The 17905-nt window shown below is 30.2% G+C and overlaps 1 protein-coding gene and 1 long non-coding RNA gene across 3 annotated transcripts in view; one reads left to right on the top strand and one right to left on the bottom strand.

The window, feature by feature from the left end:
• Positions 1–840: 840 nt before the first annotated feature.
• LOC143250394 (uncharacterized) lies at positions 841–2100 on the top strand. Its single transcript, XR_013028169.1, has 3 exons — positions 841–902; positions 1529–1657; positions 1988–2100. It is a non-coding gene; the product is annotated as an uncharacterized LOC143250394 (long non-coding RNA).
• Positions 2101–10769: 8669 nt separating this feature from the next.
• Positions 10770–17905, bottom strand: part of LOC143250389 (uncharacterized) — a 28700-nt gene continuing 21564 nt past the window's right edge. The window contains exon 8 of one of the 2 annotated variants that reach the window (XR_013028155.1): positions 10770–10902. The gene's annotated coding sequence lies outside the window, so the exon portion shown is untranslated. The remainder of the gene's footprint in view (positions 10903–17905) is intronic. The other variant, XR_013028157.1, reaches the window with a different exon arrangement.

Raw genomic sequence — 17905 nt, 5'->3', positions numbered from 1 at the left:
TGTTCTTGATTAGTTGTTTCAGTAACTTGTTTATAGATGTTTTGAATATAGTTTACTGACCAAGTTTACTTTTAAAGTATTCCATACTTAGTGATCTTGAGATTATATCTGAGTATTTATAATTTGAAAAGACTTCAACATAGTAACTTAAATTTCAAAACATTTAAATACATTATTTCATATAATCCAAGCAATCCTTAGTTCAAACGATACTTATAGGGTAGCAATTAATGTATTCCCAAATAACCAACCTGTTTACAAATTGTTCATTATTGTGATCACATTGCCCATAGGATTTGCAGATCCTAATATTAAACAGTGGGATTAATGATAATGGTGTTTTTAATTGCATATATTTTTTTGTTGCTTGTATCTTGTATTAGGAACATTGTTGTGATTCCACAAGAATTAGATGCATAACTAGTTGAGAAAAAAATCACTTGAAAAGCTAATGGGTTTCTGGACCCTACTGTTAATTTTAAGGGAAAAAGTTGTTTTGACTATAACCATAAGTTTCAAGAAAAGTATTTATTTTTAGTTTTTTTTCTCAAGAAGTACCTTTGTAGTTGTGTGATTTAGTTAGAATTGATATACATTGGATAGATATTTTACAAGATAATTATTTAAATGATGTAATAGCAATGTTTTAAGAAGTTGAGTACTAATTTCAAAATTTATTAAGAATTTCTATGGATGTATGCAAGAAATGAATAATCATTTATTAAATATGAATTTACATTTTCATTGAAGAAAAATTTAGAAGTTTGTGATAACTTTATTGAGCAAAATTCTAATCATTGTATGAATAATATTTCTTGTACAATAAATACTTTAGATTCTCCCAGTTCTTTAGTTTCAAGTAATCCACAGAAAAACTTGCAGGTGACGAAGAAGAGTTTAATGTAAGAACTACACTTCGTTGTTTTTAACTTTGTTTTCATTAAAAAAAATGAGCTAATTAATGAAATAGTAGATAGTCTCTTGTTTTAGTTGAATGAAAAATGCATAAAAATGTATTTGGTTTATTATGAGCAGTTCTACTGTGTTGTATATATTTAAGGTTGAAATTTATATACATGTTCTTGACTGGTAAAGAGTATATTTAAAATACATACATGTTACTGAACATTTATGCCCAGTGTAAAAGAATGTGAGAGAAGTTATTTCAAACAATGGATAATTTTCACAATTTTGTTGTAGTATGAGGTCCATATTTATTTTTTTAACAGGTATATTATTGTTACTCTGATCTGCTTTGCTGTTTACTTATAATTATTTTTTATTACAATTCATTTGGTTGGTGTCTTTATCCTAGGTATATGCTAGTATAATAATAATTCAACTATATCTTGTTATATGTATGCTACTGATGACAGTATTACTTGTTTAATTCTAAACTGGTGTGTGTACAATATTCTCTTGATATAAGACTGGTAACAATTTAAATCATTTCATTCATATATTGTCTATATGTCTAAGTTATGGTCATTGTGATTTGGCTTTGATTATATCCTAATTCAAATTCTAGGTTGAACATGGTATGGACTGTATGTAAAACAAACAAAGAAAAAAATAATTTAGTGTACGTGTGTGATACTTTGATGTGATCAATGAATTGGATCCACTGATAACAGCAAATTTGTCCAGGAAGTGTGGGGTACTGTATTTAACAAGTTTTTTAGTGTATATAAAATAAGGCAACAAGTGTACAATTAACAAAATCTTTATTAAAATAAAACAGAAATAAGGGATGATGTGCAGACTGTAACAGTTGATGTTTATGCTAAACTGTGCTTAGTTTTACAGGTTTCACTCTCAGGATTGATAACTGAAATCATATAGACTGAAACTGTTTTAGTCAAAACTTATTTTACTAATTATCTTTCCCCAGAAAATATAACCATGTTTTGTCAATAATTTAAGTAAATCTCTATATGCCAAAGAGAATAACAACTATTTTTATACTTTTGACCTCGCTTTGGTTCAGGGTTTTCAGACCATGACACAAACCTGGACAACATTTCTATATCATCTAGAACTTCAACAACAAGGAAGAACCAACAGTGTATAACATTACCAGTTCATGGAATTGAGAAGTTGGTATGTATATGTAATAAAATATTGGAAATGAATATTACTTGTTAGTAATGGAGGATTAATACATTATCAAGTTAGCTGGCAACAGTTTAACATATTTTCGCAAAGTTGATTATTTGCGCACTTTGTAGCCAATGTCTTCAAAATTAGAGACTGCTGATGCTGAAAGTTTTGTGTAAAATTAAAGAAAACAAACATGAAACTGCAACAGAACCAACTGTGAAAACTGCATAGTAATACTTTTGATGTGTTCAATTTAAATGCAATGTTAATATTAAAATAAACCACAAGACTACCATATCATTCATATCCCTCCTCTCCCTTGTATATTTGTTGTTAGTAAGAATTGTGGGAAGTTCTTTCGAAAGCAAGTGGAGTATTAGGTACCACATTTTACCCTTTAAAGTTTTGTTTTTTTTGGCAGGTGGATGAAAGTGTTCTTTAAGTAATAAAAAGAATTGCAATTTACAGTATTTTACTTTAATTTTTTTATTCACCTAAAGAGATACTGTACATTATTTATCAATAACAATGAATATATAATGTGATTTATATTTGATGTTTTATTATATTTAAAAGGAAAATAGGTACGTGTATGAATAATTTCAATGCGAGTTGTTATTGTGAAATATAAATATTTATGGAAGTTATCCTGTTTCTTTGTGATCTTAGAATAATTTTCATAACTTTAGATTTTCCACCTAAAGAGAGTGAAGCACCACCCTCTTGTGAAGAAGCTAGCAGTTTGTCAGAGGACACAAGTATCTTGAAGATGAAGATGAGAAGAATATTCGGCAGAATGTAGGAGTTTCTATTCCACCACTTAAAATCTCTGCCCACCTGTCTTGGTAAGATACTGTGTTCTACAATTTTGTGTTTTGTAAGTAATAGCCTAAAATCAGGAATTTAAATGTATTGTAAGAATCCAGAGTGTTTTGTACATATATAAAATATTTTAAACCATAAACATTTTGGTCAGATGTGCATACCTTAATTAAGATGAGCAATATATAATGGTTAAATTAAGATAGTATGTTTAATAAAAACAAATATCTAATAGTGCCTTATATAATAGCTATCTTGTAAACATAATGGGTTTATTTGTAACTTTTTAGGACATATAATTAAATCTAGACCTTATTGTTGTTGGTCTAATTTCACGTGCTGAGATCCTCACCCTGTTGAACTATGCATTTATAGAAATACCATCTGCCTTTGCATCATTAACCTTAGTTAACACTGCCTGCCTGTAGTAAAACCATCTGCTTAGCAACAGAGTCTCCCTGTAGTAACTTATAGTGGTATCAAACTATGAAATCACTCTATCCCCAAGACAGTTGCACCATCATTTTTTATTTTATTGAACAGTGTCTCCTAACAACATTGAGCAACACTCAAACTATGATGTTGTATAACATCTCTTAACAACACGTTCTGTGGCAGCAGACAACTTCCATTGTTAAATGTTATATTGGCATAAGAAATTTCACCTGTAAAGTGTCATAGTGGCTCAGCACTTTGCCCTATCATTGTACCCATGATGCTATGACATCATCTTTAGCAGTATATACCTCCTGAGGCAGTCTGTGCATAGAACTGTTCTGCTACTTTCACATAGTGCAGCTATTTTTTGGTTATTGATTTTCATCCAGTTTTCTGATAGTTTGTATACAGAAAGAAAATGCAGAAATGTTGGAGTTTTGACACTGGTTCATTACTGATACTTAGAGTAAAGTCTTGCTAAGGAAATCTCATTTTCGTGTTTTATATTTTTTTAGCCTGCTGATCTTGTATGCATCACTCCTCTAATTTTCTTTTATTTAAAACAGTATCTGTATAAAATGGAATAAGAAAATTACATACAAAAGTCGGCAAAAGATTTTGTACAACACATCCTAGCTGTTCCAAAGACAATTCAGATACTGATAATAAAGTAAAATGTCTATGTTGATGTGACCTGTTGCCATCAGTCCAATTGGTGAGTGCTACACCATACTTTGAGTATATGAAAAGCTATCAATATCATTTTTTCCAATATGTGTGTTGAAAAGGCTAAGTTTCTGGGAAGGTAATACCTTATGTCAGGCATGTTATTTCTATTAGATATGATGATGAGGTCGTTGTGTGTGACAGACAGAAGCCAAACTGTGTATTCAGTCAGTGCTGTATGCAAGAAATTTTGCAGCTTTTGGAAGTAACTACTATTATAACAACCTCAGTCGAGAAAAACGTTCATGCTTTCCACCATTGATCTCAAATGATATTTTCTTTGGAGGATAGGAGATGTTGTAGTAGAGGTCTTTTTCAATAACATAACTTCAATACAATAATACAATTCTTAGCATTGTGTGACATGCTACAGAGCATTTGGATAAAGATTTCATTAACGTTCATTAATAGTTTATGTGCATTATGTTATCCAGGTGTTTTGCAAAAATACTAATATGTGCATTTATATCATCGTGATACCATTATAGTTCAGCCTGTTGTAAGTTCGTAGACCTAAATAAGCTCCTAAGTTTACTTGAATCAAATTTTTCAGGTAAAACATTGTTTCCCAATGTTGTTATATTTATTTCCATAACTTTATTCACTATGTTTAAATGAGGAACTTCAAATCCTCTTGATATCAACTAATATAAGTATATTTGAAAATGATAGTGTAGAATATTAATGCATAAGCCATAGTTTGAACCTAACTGTGACCTGTATCATTTAAATGCATCAATATTGTAAAGTAATACATAGTTTTTACTAATGAATCCAAACCACAACAAACTTTAAAGTTTTTTTTATTACCCATTCATGTTTCTCAAATTTTATTAGTTCATTTGTGTAATTTTTATAGTTTTGTGCATTGAGTATGTGGTGTTTTAATACAGTAGCTTCATAACTGATGTTATTAGTAGTCATGATTAAAGAGAAGCAGGGCATAATAGAATTGTATTTTGTTTTTAGTGTGAAAGATTTGACAGGAATACATGGATAAAACTTAGAGACAATGTGTTTATTCTTTAGGGAAGAAATTTCTTTATTAGAGGAGCCTGGCTCCAATATTGATGTGTTGGCATTGGATTTGTCAGCATCTCGTTCAGAGTAAACAACCTTGTTTACAGTATTTTTTATAAAACTGATGAGTACTTTAGCTTTTAACCTGATTGAGAAATTCTACTAAAAATCATTTTTTTTGTTAAAAAATAAGGTCATCTAAAACTTAAGCTGCATATAAAAACATGACAATCATAGTAAACTATTACTTCACTGATGTCATGTTAATTAGTGCCTCTACCATACTGGGGGCAGGAATGCTAACTTCAAGAGAAGTTTTATCTTACTTATTTCAAATTGTTGTACCTTATTTTCATTTTTAATTTTATTTATTTTTCATGTTTTTATGTTTATGTTTTGTTTTTCTCATTTTAACTTGGGAGAGCAGTCACCTTGTCACAACTGTCTGCAAGCAGTGATAGGTGATATAGATGTGGGACATTGTGGGCTTGAGCACCCACATCTCTCTCTCCAATTTCTAAATTTCTAATCTTTTTATGTGAGAGTAGCGAAATGGAGGTTAAGACTGATAGATGTGGGTCCTACTTTTCAGCCACTTCCAAACCGTAGGATACAATTTATAACCCTGTGTTTAAGCTTGTACTGTAGGATCCTTTAAAAATATGCAGCATATATTTTGTTTAATTTTAATGTGTATTGTTTATGGTTTAAAACTTATGGTTATAATATAATTACTCAGAGGCTGTTTAATGCAGTTGTTCCTCATGATTTTGTTTACTCATTTGATTTACTTAGATGTAATTATTTAATTTCACTAAAATATATATATATAATATATGTGTGTGTTAGCATTACTGATGTTTTCCTGTATATAATCCCTTTATATATATATATATATATAGTAGTAGTAGAATTGAGTTGGAGGTTAAATATTTTTAGGAGCTTGTAATATCTGTATTTAAATATTTAATTTTCAGCATACAGACGGAGATTGCATGCCATCAGCTTAGTCATCTGCCAAGTTTTGAACAAGAGACCATGAAAATGTGTATTCAAAGGGTAGGAATCTTTACTTCAAATGTATAAACAATTTTATTATAGTATTAACAACTTTAATGTCACAAAAAACAAAAAATATGTAATATATTTTTTCACACCGTATCTAATCTTGCTGTATTGGTTACAGGAATCTTAGAGATAAAAAAATTATTTGAAGTACTTGAAAACTAGGTTAAACCACTATAAAGAATATGGAAATGTGTGCCATAATAGAACAAAATTACATGTTTATACTTGTATTTTTGATATCAAAATGAAAATTGAATTTGTAATTCTTAACAGTGAAATAGCATGAACATACCATACCAATAGACATGGTATTGACATTGATTACAATATTTACTGCATCACTAATTTAAAAAAAAAAATTTTGTAGAAGAAAATGTATTTGAAGAAATGAAAATATTTAACACTTTTGCTTGTTGTAATGGATTGATCTTCAGTAGTTAGTGTTTAATATAGGAGAAATTTTGTCTTTCTAACCTTAGCTCCTTGTTGGTATTTTTCTACAGTATTTGTCTGTGACTTGTTGGGGATAAATAAACTGACAATCTACCTGATTTAAAAAATACTGAACCAATCAACAGCACTCTTGCTAAACAGTCATGTACATTCAACAATGTTACTCAGTCTTAGTGAAGTTGAGCCAAGCTGCATAGGAGTCAGCTGTACTAGGATTTGTCACAATCCTATTAATGGAAAGTTGTTACATGCTCTTTTGCCTGACATGAAAACTGAGTTATTGGGAGAATAGTTTTGCAGTGGGTGAAAAATTGTGCATATAGAGGGCAGTACAAGTTAAGGAAAGCTGATATTGTGAAAAATGTAATAATCTGTTAAAAATACATTTTCATCATAGGAAAATGTTGATATAATGTAATGTAAGTAGAAAACCAGCCTTTCCATGCTGATGAAATATATAAATTATTTATGTAAAAATAAAATAAAAATAGCTGGTATAATATACAAGATCCTGCAATTCTTAATGCTATTGTTTTTTGCAATATGTTATTTGAAAATAAAACATTACTTCAGGTAATATTTTATGTATTATAAACTTGTAATTATTCTTATCAATGTATATGTAATAGGGAATTACAGTTTTAAAACATTATAGGGAGAATTTTGTTCATCTTCTATCTTTAAGAGAAATAATATGTAAATTATTTCAGTATTGCATACTTTACATATTTTATCTGTAGGTGCTAAAACAGATGACCCTTCCATGCTATCATTTGAGTAAGCTAGGTGAATACTAGTATCCTGTGGTAGACCCTGAGTCTGAAGAACATGCAGATCGCTCATTTGGATCTCTTGTGCCTCCACTGGGTTTAGTAGAGATTCCACATTTTCCAGTGCTAACGAAGGCTAGTTGGGAAATACAAAATTTTCCTCTTTTGGATCAGAATTCCAACAGAGGGCTATTGAGAAGACAAAATAAATCTGGTGAAATGGAGGATGATAATCAGATTATGGGAATGCCACTGATAATGGAAAGGAATATTGATGATAAGTATGTTAATTCTGTCAGTCAGGCAGTCAGAGATGAAGACAAGGGTATAGAAACTGAAGAAAATGAGACCACTGAATTAAACCGTCACGCCCAGTGAGAAAAGTATCATCCAAAAACCTGAAGGATAAGTCACATTGTGCTTCAATGGTACCTGGAGAGTCTTCAACCATGGTTTCTGAATCTGTGTCAATAACAGGAGTTACAAGTTTATAACACATAAAATATTACCTGAAGTAATGTTTTTATTTTCAAATAACATATTGCAAGAAACTCCTGTTACTTTCTGCTCAGAAATAGCATTTACAAAGGTATTTAAAAATCTGTTTTATTTTATATAATAAGAAAGACTTCTTTCTTAAATATTTGGCACTTATGAGGAAAACTTTTTTAGTAGTTTAAAGATGGTAGGTTAATGAGGTACAGTATATGTACAGTACCTTTGTTTTTTTATGTTTTCACAATAAGGTCAATATGTTTTTTAATACATTTGAGTCTGAGATAAAGCATTATCTTAGACTGTTGCTGTTTAAGTAGCTTTTGGGCTTTTGTTATCACATTCTGATAATAACTTTTGTGTTATTAATAGTTATGTTTTTTTTACATACATTAACTGTAAACTCATATGAAATCTTTATTAATTTTCTACATTTTTCTGCAGAACAAAAATGCAGTAAAATCTGGAGAGCAGCTTACAATTTTACTAAGTACTAGTGCAGTTGATAATGTCACCTGTGGCAGTGCTGTTTGTGATAGGTCTGACAGTATCAGCCCCTTCTCTGGTGAATCCAATCCTGTTGAGTTTCCTGGAGCTCTTGTTCATTCAGCTGTACAACAGCTACAGGGAACACAGGATTCCTTACGTTCCACTCCTGTTTTATTCCATGATACTGAAGTCTGGAGGTTTATTAGAAGTGAAGATGTTAGCAATACTGAAGATGGTAGGTTAGAGTTTTTCTGGAAATGAATCTAAGTGTTACATTATGGAAGTATTATTACATTATTGAAAACAAGTAATATATTAAAACTTCAGAAAAGTATTTTATAAAATATGTAATTTTGGGTTATTGTAAACATTCATCTGCATTCATAGACTGCTTACTTGATTCTTTTATAAAATGGATCCTTGTTATTCACTCCTGTGAAAAGTATTTGAATTATATTTTAAAAGTCATATTCTTATATTTGACAATTTTAATATTCATTGCGATTGCAAATCAGTTATAGGAAAATTAAAACTAGAAGTATTAATAACTTTTGACATTTAGAAGTATTTCATCAATATTAAATTAGTATAAGGACAGAGTATTATAATTAATTTTTCCTATTGCCAGTCATGTTTAGGTTATTTTTACCATATAAACATTATTGGAATGTGAGTACATGTTGTGTTTTGTTAATAGATTGGTTACTTATTGTATTGCTTCAACATTATCAGCTTCTAAATCACTCAATATACACTTCTTGCTAACGATATTTGCAAAGGGATATTTCCTTAGGGTACAGTAGTGATGTGACGTATTGGTTGAATGTTCTTGACACCAGATGTCCTCTTATTTTGGTTTTTTCTGAAAGTTCTGCAGGATTATGTTTATATATACTGTCATATACGGTTAGTATAAAATGTTGGACGTGTACAAGTTTTAAGATAGCAAAAAAATAATGAAAAGAGAAAGTCCTAAACTACATTTTTTCAGAAAGTGGACTTTTCTTTTTAATGTTTGTTATCAAACAAGCTCTGATTTAGATTTTCTTGTTGGTATTTTTATGTGATTTTTCTCTGTTGAGATCACAAATAAAGTCCATATATCTGTGCAGGTATTTTTTTTTAGCTTTTTAAGACTTTATAATAGCAGTATATTTGAAGAGTAGTTTAAAAACATGTTTTTAATTCAGTCACAGAGAACAAGAAGATGATGAGCTTCATCAGTGTAAGGAGATTTTTTCACAAGCTGTACAGATCATTAAAGATATATGCAAAGTTGTAAATCAGGTAAATAGTTGATGACATTTCATATTATTTTAAGTATTATGTTACTCATACATATAAAGTGATATGTTCAATAAAATGACAAGTGAATTTTGTCTTGCAGCCAGTGAGATGTTCCACTTGAACTGTTGGTATATCCAGATGTTGATAATTAATGCAGAGAAGCTTATGTTTGGTATTTTAAACATGGAATTTATTTGTTGGTAAACAGGGTTTATGATCAAACAGGACTTTTTGATTAATATTTGAGTGTATAATTTATTAATGTATAAACATTAATTAATTAACAAACATAACCAAATGGGCTTATGTTTGTCACTGACTTTTATATATGTTTAACTATTTTACTATTATTTTGTTAAAATGTAATTCGTTAGGAATATTTTAAAATTTAAGTAAATAATACACTAACCTCGTAATACACTAGTAATGCGTATGTATGTAAACTAATAAAAGTTGACAAGTATAGTTTCTCTAACTTGTGACAGTTTGCAACAAGTGTCATTTACTTCTTGGCAGTATGAATATTTTAACACCAAGTCGTTTGTAATTTTCACTGTTTACTCAGTTTGATCACTTCAGAGCTATTTTAGCAATTCACAGCTTGATTTATTGCATATACAGTATACTTTTTTATATATTATTATTTGAAGTTGAAATACATTTCCTCTGTAGATGTTATTTCTATATCATTCTGAATAGTATGTGTCTTTGAAGTGGAATAATGCATTTTGGGTTGGCATATCATTATTAAATGGGTATAACTGAGCTTGCAGAGAACAAAGTCTTATATTAGATATTACAATTATGTGAATTTTCACCCTACATTTTTTTTTTCCAGATCATTAATATTTTTTGTATTATCACAGACTCTTCTTCTTCAAGACTTGCATGAATCTCGTATGTGTAACCAGTTGCTGGTTCCGGAAGCTAGTGAAGACATATGGAAACAAGGAGGTTTCTTATTAGGAGAAGATGGTATATAGACCTTTTATCACCTACACCATCCACATGTGAAGTTCTGTGATCACTCTTACAAAAGTATTGTACAATTTCAATTCGTGCATTACTGATGGATTACTGCTTTTGTAAGTAATTTTATACATTATCTGTTTATAGTTATTATTAATTTTAACTTCACTCTGTAGAACACGATGCTCCAGAACAACAAAGCTACTTAGAAGCCACCATCATGAAGTTTATGCCTGGAACGTTTGAACTCTTGGAACTCTTCGTCCTAGGTTGAATACAGGACCAGGTCACAGTGTCAAATATAACTTTAGTAATAGGTATAACTTAATGACTTTTTTGAAGATATAAATCTTTAATTTACTTTTAAATAAATAAGCTGGTATTTTAAGTTAAAAATACCTAACTTATATTTAGTCACATAATAGTACTAGAGAGCATTTATTATGTTGAGAAGAGGTTAAAAAGGATTGAAATAAATTATTTAATAACCTGTTTTTTCAATGTTAATAATATAACAAACATAATAACAAAAGTATTACGTCCAGAGAACTCTTAAGGTACATGGAAATAGTATGTGCATAGTTTTATTTTAAAATTGATATTTGTTAAGACAGGCACTTAATTGTTTTTCTTCTGTTGTTTTATTATGGATGTAAAATGCTTATTTCTGTTCCTTATGTTATATTCTAATTATTATTTTCCGATTCTCCAACTTTCCAAATCTGAAATTTAAATTTGTGTTGAATAGGGATACGAGTTCTCTCAGTGTTCTATCTAAGATGCTGATATTGTTGTGTTCATTAAAGCACACAAATTATTTATTTACTTTTAAATGTTTCATGTTAACAATCTTAGATTTAATTTTTTTAATTAGGTGAAACATATACTGTCATTTCTTGTATTTTAAATAATATTTTTAAAGTATTTTCTTTCTGTATATAAACTGACAGTTTTTCATTGTTTATGAAACTATTTAATCAGGTATTTTAAGTGTCTTTATAGTTGAGTTTGTGGGAGATTGCAGTGTAATAGAGATATAAAATAGTGGTATATATAACTAACAAAAATAAAAAAATTAAAGGTTTACAGTATCTATTATTAATAATTCATTACCAGTACATTTGTAGTTCGATACAATTTCTGTTATAGATTGAATGAAACACTTTGTGAAGGACATTCAGGGACTTAGCAAGAGGAAAAGACGAAAGCTCACTTTCAGGTTTGTGTTTTATTAGTGTTTTTTAGAGACCTTTAAGACAATATTCTTAATATTATAGGATTTGACTGTGGTAGTAATGGGTATTTTGTCTTACCATGTTCTATATATATCCTTTTTATTATTTGTTTAGTAAATATGTAATGTATAATAATTACCTAAGTTAGATACAGATAATTGCAAAACTTTTTTGTAAGGAAGATATTTCGTGGGTGTGTACATAAATCAAGCTTTCCAGTACACCATTTTTTAAAATTTAGTATAGAAATTTAAACCTCTTGTGACATCTGAATTGCTCACCAGTGTGGCTGAATCTGCTATAATATCCAGGTTTATGGAGAGTAAATTCTGTATCTTATTTCCTCCTTCTTAGTTTTATAAAGGTGTCTTCTCCATGGATATCTTGCATTCTGTGGACAGATATTGTCAAATAAGGCTTGTTTAAGCTTGTTAGTCACTATAAGGTGTTTAAGTTAATATGAATAATTCTACTATTTTATGGAAGAGGGACAGTTCAGCCAACCTTCTAAACTCTATCTTCATAGCTGCTTACTATTAATAGACAAGTTCTTTTGGCAGTGAATTTTATTTTTGATGTTAATAAATCAAGATTTTGGGCTGTACCCTGTATACTAGAAATTGTGACATCCTTTTCTAGCCTACCACCCAAATTCAATTTAATTACATTGCATAAGAGGGCCATCTTTTTAATCAAGTTTTATACATTTCTTTATTGGTATATTGAACTGTTTTTACCCTTTAATAAAAATATATTCAAAAAAGATCTGTTATATCTTTCAACTGATTTATGCTAAAATATTTAGATTAATATTACAAAACACAGATTTTTTTATGCATTTTATTAAATAGAAACTGGTTTTAAGAAAATCTCCATTAAAAAAGAGAAAAGTGTGAAATTTCTCTAATCCAAGAAGATTTGTAATAATAATAAGCTTTGAATGCATTGTATCTTGAAGGTATCTTTAATATTATTGTAAGAGAGTATCATCTTCATGAATGGTAGTTGTTTTGGATGGTATAATCACTGTTACTTGTGAGACTATGCATATTTATTTTACAGACCAAGAATGTAAGAATTACTAACTTCAGTATATTAAGAGACAGTTGTCCTCAGACTTTGTTTTTATTATTATTCTCTACATACTCAAAGTAAATATCAGTGAAAGCACTACTCTTATGTGAGATCAGTGGTTAACTTAAGTTGAATGATTATTCATATCTGGATTATTTCATTTGGTTCATATATTGGCTAAACTTCTCTGTTAAGAGAAACAGTTGCACATCAAATTCCTTCTATAAAATGCTTAACAGTTTAGTTTTGAATGGTAATTTTCATTGTATCTATGATAGTGCTAAACTTAATTACACAGGATGAGAAGGCTGATCATGGAGATCACATAACTTTACAAACTTTCTTGTTGGGGCAAAAGGACCTGTAATTATTCCAGTATGTTTAGCTATGTTTCTTACTTTGATAAACAGTTGTTGTTCAGAAATGTGGTTGTATTAATATTTGGATTGTAAATCTTTATAAGTCTAGTATATTATTTGTTTTTGAATTTCACACAAAGCTACATGAGAGCTTTCCCTAATTTAGAGGGAGGGCAGCTAGTCATCACCACCCACTGCCAATGTTTGGGCTACTCTTTTACCAACAAATAGTGGGATTGACTTTACATTATAACATCCCCATGGCTGAAAGGGCAAGCATATTTGGGGCAACTGGGATTTGAACCGTGACTCTCAGATTACGAAGTCAACACCTTAACCCACCAGGCCAGGTGGGTATACTATTTTGTTAATAATGCTGGTTTTATCGCAGTGATTGTTTTTGTTTTTCCCTAATCACAGCTTTAACATTGTGAATAAGGGAGATGGTACAGAGTGGTCTGGGGTGTGGTGTTGGGACTCTGTTCCTTTCCTAAGTGCTGTGCTGTGCAAATTGTTCTGCTTCTGTTAAGAATATTTACGATATTTCTCTTTGAAATGTTCGTTGTTTTGACTTTACAGTGTTTAATGATCTTGTTGTTATATAAGTATTTTACCTTGCAAATGACTGATAATATAATCTCAAGTGTGAGCCTACCAGTGACAAATTTCACTGTTGAATTGTTTGAAATCTTCTATGTGTAAACTGGTAGACAACTGCCAGGGAAGTAAAATCAACAGAATAAAATAGCTCATGCTCATTTTATACACTTCACTGTGTCTTGCTGATCTAGATATTTTCAAAGGCACGGGTACTGGAAGGTAATCTGTCGCCTGGCCTTGATGTTTCTCTTAGAGAGCAAAGGTTTCCTCCTTGCACACCTCCCATGTAAGTTAAACTTGTGCAGTCTCTTTCTGATTGTAGAGGCATGCACTTTCACATCAACAGTAGCCAGAACCTGCTGTAAATCCTGCTGACATTTTAAAGTGTATAGAGACCTCCTATAGCATCTTGCGGTCTGCTCACGGGTGAACTTGCTTAGAAGACCAGACCTGGGCATGTTGGCAGTTGTTTTGAAAGTCCTCCACTTGTTGACTATTTTCCAGACAGTGGAATGGCTGATTTTGAAATCTTTGGGATCTTTTAAATCCTTACCAGACTCATAAGCTGCTACAATTTTCTTTCTCAAGGCCTCAGACAGCTCTTTTGCTCTCATCATGGTGCTCAATCTCACTCCAACAGTCAGGCATGTAAATCATGCAATTTAAATCATCTCATTCTTATATTGTCTATATGTGTAAGTTATGGTCATTGTGATTTGGTTTGATTATATCCTAATTCAAATTCTAGGTTGAATACATGATATGGATTGGATATGTAAAACAAACAAAGAAAAAAATAATGTAGTGTATCACTACTTTGATGTGATCAGTGAATTGATCTACTGATAACAGCAAATTTGTCCAGGAAGTATGGGGTACTGTATTTAACAAGTTTTTTAGTGTATATAAAATAAGGGAGGATGTGCAGACTGTAACAGTTGATGTTTATGCTAAACTGTGCTTAGTTTTACAGGTTTCACTCTCAGGATTGATAACTGAAATCATTTAGACTGAAACTGTTTTAGTCATAACTTATTTTACTAATTATCTTTCCCCAGAAAATATAACCATGTTTTGTCAATAATTTAAGTAAATCTCTCTATGTCAAAGAGAATGACAACTATTTTTATACTTTTGACCTCGCTTTTGGTTCAGGGTTCTCAGACCATGACACAAACTGGACAACATTTCTATATCATCTAGAGCTTCAACAACAAGGAAGAACCAACAGTTGGTTCATGGAATTGAGAAGTTGGTATGTATATGTAATAAAATATTGGAAATGAATATTACTTGTTAGTAATGGAGGATTAATAATCAAGTTAGCTGGCAACAGTTTAACATATTTAGCAAAGTTATGAAATGGATTGAAACTAAAGTGAAAACAAATTTTAATGTCATAAAACAATATATTAATTAAAGCAAAAAGGAAAGAATATAATATTTTAAATTCAAAAAAAGGGAAATAATGAACGTATCAGAAGCATTAAGCTAAAAAGATCCTAAAGGGGAAACCATACTTTTACCTCACTATCAAATTTTACCCATTTAAAAATGTAAAAATTTGGCATTTTGCCACATATTTTTTCTTCTTTGTAACAATGTACACTTTTTAAACTTTTAAGTTTATTTTGTTTAATCTTTTTTGTACCATTCCCCAGTGTCACAATGATATATCTGTGAAATTACATGCAGCTTGCTTTAAATTACAAATTATGTTACCCATGAGCTATTACAACCTGTTCTTGTGCCTTTAGAACCATTTTTTATATTATAATCTTAACTAACCTAACAAATACACCTATATTTACATGTCAATTACTTTTACACTTATGCCTAAATAACAAACACTAAAAAAAAGAAAGTACTCAACTAATCTCCTGTTTTTTTCTTGAACTTTTCTATTTGTTAGCTCTGTAACCAAACAAATTTCATACTTTTTTGAGGGATGGTGGATAAAATAGGGTTGATGTGTTGGTTTGTAGATGTTTTTGAATTTCACACAAAGCTACTCGAGGGCTATCTGTGCTAGCCATTCTTAATTTAGGACTGTTGGGCTACTCTTTTTACCAACGAATAGTGGGATTGACCATGGCTGAAAGGGCGAGCATGTTTGGAATGACAGGGTTCTGCAACCCACAACCCTCAGATTACGAGTCGCACGCCTTAACAGCTTCTGCCATGCTGGGCCCATAAAAAGCTAGCATGTTTTGTGTGTAATATTTTACATTACTGGTAGTTTCATTACTACCACAATACAAATCTGTGTATTGATTATTGAAGGATCTATGTAGATGGCCTAGTGGTTATTATATCCAAACTTTGAATATGAGAATTCATGATTTATGACATGTCACAGAAACAAACTTGTTTACATACTTTGAGGCCATGGGTGCACTATGAGAGTGATCATCAAATCCCATTGTTTGGTCAGACAGGGTTATCACGAGTTGAGCAACTAACTTCCTTTTTGTTTATCTTTTGAATATTAGGGAAGGATGTGAAAAACTGACCCATTATGTGCATGATTCTAAAACAAACAAAATACTGTTGTATATGAATTTCATGTTATACTTTGTCTTTATACCCAGTTTGTATAAATGTCAGATAAAAAAGGCTAGTTATGTTTTTTATAAACTTCATGTGCCTTCATAACTGGTCTTTAAAATTACATTAGTGAATGCTTTGTATTGAACGAGGTTGTGTATTGCCTTCAATATATTTTTTAACTTTATATTAATGTCACTCTGTTCCAGACTTACTTTAGTTTTGTTATATTTGTAATATGGTAATTGTAAAGTATAATTTGATATAAAATATTAGGAGATTTTTGCAAACTGTAACAAAACAATATTGGACTTGTAAAACATACATTGAGAATAGTCCATACATTCACTGTTAGCATTAGTTAAGGCTGTCACCGAAAGTGTAATATAATATGATACAGCTGTTTAATAGAAGTGTAATTTTTGTTTTAAAATTCCATCAAGTATATGTTCATCACTGTAATATTTTACTCAAGAACAAGTAGCAAAAAAATTGTAATGGTTTGTTTACAGATGTAAAATCAATAAAAAGGCATAATTGACAAGAACTTGATTGAGGGTCTTAACTTAAGAGAGACATATGTGAAGAATAGAAATATATTTTTGTATTTTATAATTTGTTAGAAGTACTTACTCTTTTTCATGTTTCTGTCAAACCTTTTTCTGTTGTTTGTATGTGTTGTTCATATAATCCATAGCATACCCTTTTTATGGTATAATAATATATACATATAGTGTACATCAACTTCATTGATTTACTTCTACAGCTATTTATTGCTGTTTAGCCATAACTAACATTTATCTATGCTTATATTTTACAAAAGCTTCTCCTAACATCCCACAAAAATCAAAGCACTAAGTGATGGAGATGACACAGAAAGAAGCTGAGCTATAAATACATCAGTACCTTAAAACGATTCTCTGCCTTACTGTCAGTATATTTGGGATTTTTCAAGAAACTGAGCAAATTCTGTCACAAGAAAATTTCCACAGCATGAAGATGAGTTTCGAGTAGGAATGGTAAAATGAAATACTGCAGAAATATCTAATAACAATCTATATCCATATACAAACTTCTAACATTATTTAATAATCAATATATTGTTGTATTTGTCTACTATTGTATTTTCAATCTTATCTGGTGCTCCTTTGCATTAAGGTGCAAGAAATATTACATAGTTATACATTTCTTTAACTTCGGAGAAAATTTTTTCTTTATTTTTCTTACATTTCAGCAAGAAATAAACAAAAAATAATTCAACAACTGAAAAAAAAAAATATTACACTGAATTATCCCTTCACCAAAGAAGCAGTATTTATTTCTCGTGCAAAAAAATTTTGTTTTAAAATTTGGTTGTAACACTGAAGTTTTTTCCAAATCACTAAAATCAAATTAAATTTGGGTGGAAATTAGGTTGGCTGAACTGTCCCTCTTCCATAAAATAGTAGAATTA

The sequence above is a fragment of the Tachypleus tridentatus genome, chromosome 5, assembly GCF_004210375.1.
Source record: "Tachypleus tridentatus isolate NWPU-2018 chromosome 5, ASM421037v1, whole genome shotgun sequence".
In the NCBI taxonomy this organism is placed as follows: domain Eukaryota; kingdom Metazoa; phylum Arthropoda; class Merostomata; order Xiphosura; family Limulidae; genus Tachypleus; species Tachypleus tridentatus.
The sequence above is the reverse complement of the archived record's forward strand: the minus strand, read 5'-3'. Positions and strand labels throughout refer to the sequence as shown.